This window comes from Amblyomma mixtum, chromosome 6 (assembly GCF_055824585.1).
Source record: "Amblyomma mixtum isolate Tamu chromosome 6, ASM5582458v1, whole genome shotgun sequence".
NCBI lineage: Eukaryota > Metazoa > Arthropoda > Arachnida > Ixodida > Ixodidae > Amblyomma > Amblyomma mixtum.
This window is the reverse complement of record NC_143017.1, coordinates 134,747,525-134,756,273: the sequence shown is the minus strand read 5'-3', so window position 1 is coordinate 134,756,273 and position 8,749 is coordinate 134,747,525. Positions and strand designations below refer to the sequence as shown.

Genomic DNA, 8,749 nt, shown 5'->3' with positions numbered 1-8,749 from the left:
CGTGCAGTGCGCATAGTCGGGCTGATGATGATGGAATAAGAGGTTAAAAGCACGTCTGGTAGGTAAATTTAAAGCTATAATCACCACCCTCCATTGACAAGACGAGGATCAGCTGCCTGCAACTTGGAACTGAATAAACTAAGCAGCTATTTAACGAGCGGCTTTTCGAGGGACGTCTGTCGGGATTTCCGCCATCGTGCACCTTTTCTCTGCCTTGCGAGAATTCGGTTTAAGGTGAACGTCATCGTCATTCCACTTGTGCTCCTTTGCGCTCGGAAGACAAAAACGCAGTGTATTATGTACGGGGTGGTCAAAAAATCCCAGGCCGCTCCGAACAGCCGCAGAGTAGCTGCTCTCCGCTATCGGGGCGCTGTTATCGCACGCGCGTCTCGCCGCGCTCGGATTGCGAGGGTATGCGCTGAGAGGAGGTGACGCTCCCTCTCTCTCGCTCTCCACGATAACAAAGCCCTCCGACCCATCTCGCTTACATCGTGCCTCGGCAAGCTGTACGAACGAGTAGTGCAAACAAGACTCCAAAACTATTTAGAAGAAAACAACCTTTTCCACCCATCGATGCTGGGATTCCGGGCGGGTCTCTCTACGCAAGACGCCTTCCTCCTTCTTCATAACGAGGTCCTTGTCGGCATCCCGAGAGAATCCGAACACGTCGTCATGGCTCTCGATCTCAAGGGAGCTTTCGACAACGTCTCGCATGACGCTATCCTGAACGAACTGAATAACCTCCACTGTGGTGAACGGGTATTCCAATACATCAAGAATTTCCTCTCGAACCGCACGGCCACCATTGGCATAGGCGAAACGCGCTCCGACATCAAGAGCATGCCCAACAAGGGCACGCCTCAGGGATCCATCATCTCCCCTCTCCTATTTAACGTCGCCATGATTGGAATGGCAAAGGCCCTGCAAGAAGTTCCCGACATTGGATTCACTCTGTACGCGGACGATATCACCATCTGGACCACCAAAGGCTCTTTGGCGGACAAGGAACAAGCGCTACAAGTGGCGGCGACATGCGTCGAAAGAGAAGCGATATGCCGTGGCCTGCGATGTGCCCCTGAAAAATCAGAAATAATCAGAGTCAAGGGGTTTGCGTACAAATCCCAAGACACCCCGATCAACGTCCTACTTCATGGTACCCAGGTTAAGGAAACTTCTCTAGTCCGCATACTCGGTCTCTGGATACAAAGCGACCGCAAAGCCACACACACCTTCAAGCTACTGTTCCACGCCACCCAGCAAATCGCCCGAATGATACGCCGCGTGGCCAGGAACAGAAAGGGCATGCGAGAAGAAGACACAATAAGACTGGTGCAGGCGCTTGTCCTCAGCCGCATCTCTTACGGTCTTCCGTATCACGCTCTTCTCAGACAAGACTTCAAGAAGGCGGACACGCTGATCCGCACGGCATACAAACACGCCCTCGGACTACCCCCGTATACGACCAACACCAAACTCGAAGCACTGGGGCTTCGCAACACCTTCGACGAAATCAGAGACTCTCCTCCTCGCACAGCGAGAGCGACTCCTTCGCACGGAAACCGGCAGGCAGATACTCATTAGAATCGGCTTCCCGGCCGATCTCCAAGTCATCGAGTCGACGGAAAAACTTTCACCCAAGTACCGCAATAGAGTCCATGTCAATCCACTACCCAAGAACATGTCACGCTCGCACAACGAGGGCCGACGCAACGCTCGGATCGACTACTTAAAGCGCACAGTCGCCCGCAGCTTTAATACTCTATACGTAGACGCCGCCCTACACAGAGACGCCACGCGCGCCACGGAAGTGGTGGTGGACTCGACATTTCAATAAGTGGCCAGCGTTTCCCTGAGGCACTGCACGGTCACTGAAGCTGAAACGGCCGCGATAGCGCTCGCCGTCCAGTACGGAGATACGCACGGCAAAGAAGTGAAGATTGTGTCGGACTCCCAGGCGGCATGTCGACTTCTTCTCGCAGGAAGAATCCCCAAAAAGTTGACCATATTTGCAACGACTTCCCCTGTACACAATTCCGAACTCCGACACGAAATCACATGGGCTCCGGGGCACTCGGGGCTCGAGGGAAACGAGGCCGCGGACCTGTCAGCTCGAGGGCACACCAACCGAGCGACAGACACCCCCGACCAGGACACCACCACCCCCGAAATCCCCACTGCCTACAGTGCACGGCTCCAATACTTTAGAACGCCTCGCCAGCAATACCCCCCACCGCATAAAAGGCTAAATGCTCAGTAGGCGCGCGAATGGAGGCAACTCCAGACCGACACCTTTCCTAATCCATATAAGTACCACATTATTTTCCCGGGCCGTTACGAAGGCTCCTGCCCGTGGTGCGAAGAACATACCACAACATACCACATTACAAGTGGGTGCGTTGGGCCAAAACCATTGGAACTAAAATTCCCTAAAACAATGGAGCAGTGGGAGGCCACTCTGCTCAGCTCGGACCTTGCCATTCAGCAACAGCTGATCAAACAAGCCCGGGCTGCAGCGATAGCCACTGGGGTCCTAAAATGAGGACACCACCCGTTCGGTAACCTTTCATTTTCTTACTTTCTTTTACTTTTCTCAATAAATGTTTTCAACAACAACAAAGCAGCGAACAAGACGGACAGGAGCGCGCCTTCACGCTTCGCTTTTCGAGATTTCCGCACTCGGCTGCGGTGCAGCGCGTCGCGGAGCAGACGACCATTTGAGGAAAGTGACGCGGAGGCGAGGAATGAATCGGCGCGCTTAACTGCAAGCTTATCACTGCCATGGATGGATGGAAACAACTTTATTACACACAAAAAAAAAATCTTCCAGTGTGGTCCCCTACTGGTCCAGGAGTCCACGGGCTAGTGCTTCACGTAAAGCCCGATCCACTAGCCATATCTGGCCGGCGGGCTGAGCGGTCCGTAAAGCAGCCTCCCAGGAAGAATGAGTGGGATTGGGGATGGGGGATACTGCCTTTGGGGAAGGACATTCCCAAAGGTAATAGAAAAGTGTGGATTTGGGCACGCCACAGGTGTTACAATCAGGAGGAAAGGTGGGATGAAAGCATGAGAGGCGGTGGGGTGAAATAAAGCAGCCTGTCTGTAATTGCCGCCATGTAGCGCTGGATAAGGGCGACAAGGTACTGTGGGGTGGTGGCAGTGTCATGCGGCTGAATTTGTAAAATGTGGTAATTTGGTGATATGTAGAGAGGACCGAAGGGGCTTCTTGCGCAGGGTTGGGTGCCTGATCCTCCGGGGTCCGGGAGGAGAGTTCTCGGGCCAGCGCATGAACGCGCTCATTACCGGGGATCGAGGCATGCCCAGGGACCCACGACAGAGTAACCGTTCGGTCGAGAGAGGTGGCCGTGGTAAGAATACGGTGTGTTGCCGGAGTCGCCACGCCCTGTAGGTAGTGGCGGTACGCGGCCTGTGAATCTGTGCAAATTTCTGTTATGTTTTTGTCGATGATGGAGTGGGCCAGAGCAAGTCCGCCTCTGCAGGCGAATTAGTTCGAATAGTGGCAGCGGCCCCCACTGTGCCGTCTTCATAGGCTGCGACTGCCGTGAAATATCCTGGTTTAGAATTTTGTGCCGCGTCGACATAAAGGATATCGGAGCGGTTGCTGTATGTTTTCGTGTAATAGCTCGCTCGTGCCTGCCGCCTACCGTGATGGAGACTAGCACTCATATTGCGCGGCAGGGGCTTCTGATATATGTGATCCTGCGTGCGCAGAGAAATAATGTAAGGTGTAGGACTTGTTGGGGTGGGAATTGGTGGATTGAGACGTAGCTGTCGCAGTAGGCATTGTCCTGTTTCCGTGCGACTCAGGCGGACTAATTGGTTGGTGCGCTGAGCCTCTATTAATTCCATCACTGTATTGTGGGTACCAGTGGCCAGGAGACGTTTCGTGCTAACCGTCCGTGGAAGACGTAAGGCAGAGGTGACAGCCGTGCGTATTAGGATGTCTGCCTGTTGTCTTTGCCGCTGAGTGAGTATGTGGTATGGAAGGTGATATGTAATGCGGCTAATGATTAGTGCATTTGTCATATTGAGGGTGTCGTGGCACTGTGTCAGCGGTTCGAAAGAGTGAAGCTGTGTTTCGTTCTCAAAGAGCATTGAATCTGTGAAATTGGAGAGACCATTCACGCACTTAGTGGGCGCTAAATTCTACTCGGGCTTCGCCGGTTACCCAGTTGGAATGTAGTCGTCGCGAAAAGCGGACGCCATGCCACGCATTGACAGGGGCACACGGTTGCGCACAATTGCGCTTGCTATTGCAGGTCGCAGCCGCCGAGAAATTGTTCGGATAATTGGGTGCTCGAGGTTCTCAGTGGACCGAATAGTGTGCGCATATCGAGATAAACAGCGCATTGAGGATGATCCAAGAAAAGGGCGGCCTTCAGCCACCACCCCTGAAGAAGACCTATGGATTGTGGCCGCTGCTAATATTCAACCGACATTGACCATCGAAGAAACTCGGCAGGAGCTGGGTCTACATGTGTTACTGCCGACCATTCGCAGGAGACTGTATGCAGCAGGGCTTCGCAGTCGCGTCGCTTAGGTGAATGTATATTTATTTATTTTATTTATTTATTCATACTGTTAACCCTCTGCATGAGGGTCATTACAGGGAGGGAAACATATACAGACACAAGTGTAATTCTCTTCGCTAAAAAAAGAAACACTCAAATGCACAGAATTACAGATTTGCACAGCAATCTTCCAGGAACGCGTTCACACCTATCACAAATTTGTCTACATCTGTTTGGTCCACAACGTCACTTGGTAGTTGATTCCAAATTTCTACAGCATTGGGAAAAAAGGAGTAGCGATAGACATCAGTACGTGTAATAATAGGTTGTAATACCTTACTGTGATTTTTCCGAGGGCAACGCTTCAGGGGAGGTGCAACATAGTGATGTTTATTAACTTTGACTTTATCATTCATTATCAGAAAAAAAAGTTTCAATTTCTGCTTTAGTCTTCTTACTTTTAGTGATTCTAGCTGACACTCTTTTAGCATTGCTGTGACTGAATCAGTGCGGCGGTATTTAGAGCATATAAAACGTGCTGACATCCTTTGCAATCTTTCCAGTTTCCGTTTTAAACCCTTTTGATGAGGACTCCACACTGCACTTGCGTACTCTAGTATTGGCCGCACGAACGTCTTGTACGCAATCAATTTAATTTCTCTAGTCGCATTCGGCAACTTCCTCCTCAGGAAACAGACCTTCTGGTAGGCTTTTAAATAGACATTTTCAATATGGGTGCGCCAGTCAAGATTATTTGTTAATGTCACTCCCAAGTACTTGAGACACTTTACTTGATCTAAGGAATTTTCACCGATATTGTATCGAAACATCATAACATTCTGCTTCCTTGTTACTTGCATGTAATTAGATTTTTGGTAGTTTATTTCCATACCCCATTTCAGGCACCACGAGTTTAACGACTGAAGACATCTATTTATGTTCATCTGATCTGCCGGGGAAGCCACAGGAGAGTAAATTAAACAATCATCGGCAAAAAGTTTCATTCTGACAGGCGATTCGACGATAGCAGAAATATCATTTATATACAATAAAAACAAAAGCGGACCTAAAACGGAGCCCTGTGGCACCCCCGACAGAACTTCACGCCTATTCGATACTGCACTTTCTATTTTGACGACTTGACAGCGGTTACTTAGATAGGCCTGAATCCATAGTACTATATTTTCAGCGATTCCTAATCTGCGTAGTTTAAAAAGAAGCTTATGATGCGGAACTTTATCGAAAGCCTTCGAGAAGTCTACACAGACCACATCTACCTGCTGACGTTCATCTATAGCCTTGCAAAAGTCGTTCACTGTTTCAATTAACTGCGTCACTGTCGAAAGGCCGGTCCGAAAACCATGCTGAAATGGACACAATAGGTCATTTATTTCTAAAAAATGAAGGATGTGTTTAGCTATTATGTGTTCAAAAACCTTGCAACATACGGAAGTGAGTGAAACTGGCCTGTAGTTTTTTACAAGAAGTCGATTACCGCCTTTAAATACCGGAACTACTATTGCGCTGCGCCAGTCACGAGGTAAAGAATGATCCCGCAATGACTTTTCAAATAAAATTTGCAAATAATATGATAACCACTCAGCATACCGTTTAAGGAATTCCGTCGGTATTTCATCGGGACCGCTCGATTTCTTCGGGTCCAGAGACAGCAGCTGCTGACAGATGCCCTCCCTATTGATGCGAATCTCGTGCATTGAGTACGGCAACGTGTAAATTGTTGTATGATCACTCTCAATGTCATTATCATCCCTACTGAAGACCGACTGGAAGAAATCATTAAACAGATTTGCAATATCGGTTTTATCAGTCACCTCATCGTTCCCATCCATTACCTGTGTGATTGCGTTCTTTTTCGCTGAAAAATATCGCCAGAACTTTTGTGGTGAGCTTGTGAGAAAATTAGTCAGTGTTGTATTGAAGAAAGTTTTTTTCGAATCCAATAACACTGTTTTGAGCTTCTTTTTGATGTTTGAAAGTTCTGTCGCTCTATTTTTTTGCTTTCGTAGCCTTTTTACCTTGCGCTTTAACTGAATGATCTCTCTAGTGATCCAAGGATTGAGCTGCTTCGATTTCTTTGAGCGAGTGGGAACAAACTTATCAATGCAATATTTTAGTGTGCCCTTAAAACGTTGCCACAATTCCTCGACACTTTCATGGTGTGATGATGTTGCAAACTGATTCAAGTTTTCTTCTAAGACGTCTAAGATAGACGTATCGTCTGCCCGGCTGTAGTCTTTGACCCGTATTAAAACATGCGATTTTTTGCGGACTTGTGTGTTCAACCGCACATTCAAACAGATCATCTTGTGGTCAGATAAACCCGGCTTGACAGATATAATGTGGTCTGCCACTTTAGGGGATAAGAAAACCAAGTCCAACAATGACTGGGACCTTGATGTAACCCTTATATCGTACGCATTATATGCATTACGATGCATTATATCGTACGCCAGGAAGCTGAGAAGTTGGAAGAAGCAGACGAAATCCAATTAAATACGGCCACCAGCAGCGCACGTCACATTCCTCAAATGGTCGTCTGCTCCGCGACGTGCTGCACCGCAGCCGAGTGCGGAAATCTCGAAAATCGAAGCGTGAAGCGCGCTCCTGACAAACGATGCTCCTGACCGTCTTGTTCACTGCTTTGTTATCGTGGAGTGCGAGAGAGAGAGAGGGAGAATCACCTCCTCTGAGTGCGCGGCGAGACACGCGTGCGATAACAGCGCCCCGATAGCGGAGAGCAGCGGCTCCGCGGCTGTTCGGAGCGGCCTGGGATTTTTTGACCACCCTGTACTTGCGTACCCCTTTGCCTCGGCAGGGTGAAACCTGCATGTCTGCTTTCCTCGGTCTGTCTGAAATTACAGGGTTCTCCAAAAGACGCTCTCATTTCTCGCGTTCAGCTTGCTTATTCCTTTGATATAGCAACAGCTATTACACGAGAAAAAAATCCAAAATCTGCAAACGAAAGGACGAGGAACGCGACTTTTTGCATTTAAATACGTAGCAGACACCAGACTTCCGGGACAAGCCGTCCTGTGGCTTCCGGTGGCTTTTGAGTGGAAATGTGGCATCCAGTCACAGAGTTTCTAAATTAAAGTCATGGCATCCAAGCACCTAATGGAGATGTGTGGTTTCAGTGAACACTTTCAACAAATCTTAAAAATAGCTTTTCGAGAGAAAAACGCTACTGGAGGAAACTCTCAGCTGCGGCAGACGTCATTAATTGTAAAAAAAAAAAAAAAGGTAGGGTTTTAACGTATCTGAATCGAGCAGGACGTGCGAAAGCACTTGACGCAATACCGCCTCACAAGGCAACCGCGTGCCAGATCTTATCGGCAGCCGCGCGCGTTGACGAAGCAGCTACGCAAGGCCTCCGCTCGGTCAAAGATCAAAGGTTGAGGCTTCACACATACCTCGGGTTTTTCAGCTTTGTGAGTGAAGTAGCGCTTTAGCGCTAAAAACGTGCTAATTAGTTAGCTGATTAATACTAACTGACTTTTTAATCAACGAAGCTTCGCGGCGCATAAATAATGGTTGCTTGCTTTGATGTATAGTTCATTAAAGCGTATGTAACAGCGCGAATAAAATTAAGGAAGGGACGACGATAGAGACGAGTGAAAAGAGCTCTTCTCGCTCTGTCGTCGTCCCTTCATTAATTATATTCGTTCTGCTTCATAAGCGTCGGCGCATGGGGAGTGCAGGAAATCTAGTGCAAAAGCAACATCTGCTGATGACGTGTCGCCTAGGCTGCGGCACCCAATTCGAAACGCCTGTGGTCCCTCCTCGACTAGGGAGCCTCGATGCTCAGCTTAGATTGCGGGTGGCGTTATCTTTTGCTTCGTCTCTCGCCGCAAGGAAAAGGCTAGTCATAGTCACGCAGCCGAGCCTTGGTAAGCGCAGCCTGCAGTTTTCTTTCTTTTGCTTTGTCTCTGCCACTTTTGATGTGACTATCGGACGGACTAGATGCGAGACGTTAGCTACTGTTCGTGTATACAGTCGCTGCGTGTTAGAAAGTGCATTAGACAAAGAAAATTTCCGTCCGCGAAGGAGAGCTTGCGCGGCAGTGGCTGTAGGCAGTCAGTTCTTGTGGTTTATACGGCCAGTATGTTTCACAAAAAGCTGTGACGTTTGCCTACGTGCTTGTTTTGGTGGCGCGCGCGACATGATCATTGCAGCGTCAGGGTCTCAGATTATTCGAATCT

General features: G+C 48.8%; 1 protein-coding gene across 1 annotated transcript in view; it reads left to right on the top strand.

The window, feature by feature from the left end:
* Positions 1-8,216: 8,216 nt before the first annotated feature.
* Positions 8,217-8,749, top strand: part of LOC149340460 (acetylcholinesterase-like) — a 147,239-nt gene continuing 146,706 nt past the window's right edge. The window contains exon 1 of the mRNA XM_089551262.1: positions 8,217-8,437. The gene's annotated coding sequence lies outside the window, so the exon portion shown is untranslated. The remainder of the gene's footprint in view (positions 8,438-8,749) is intronic.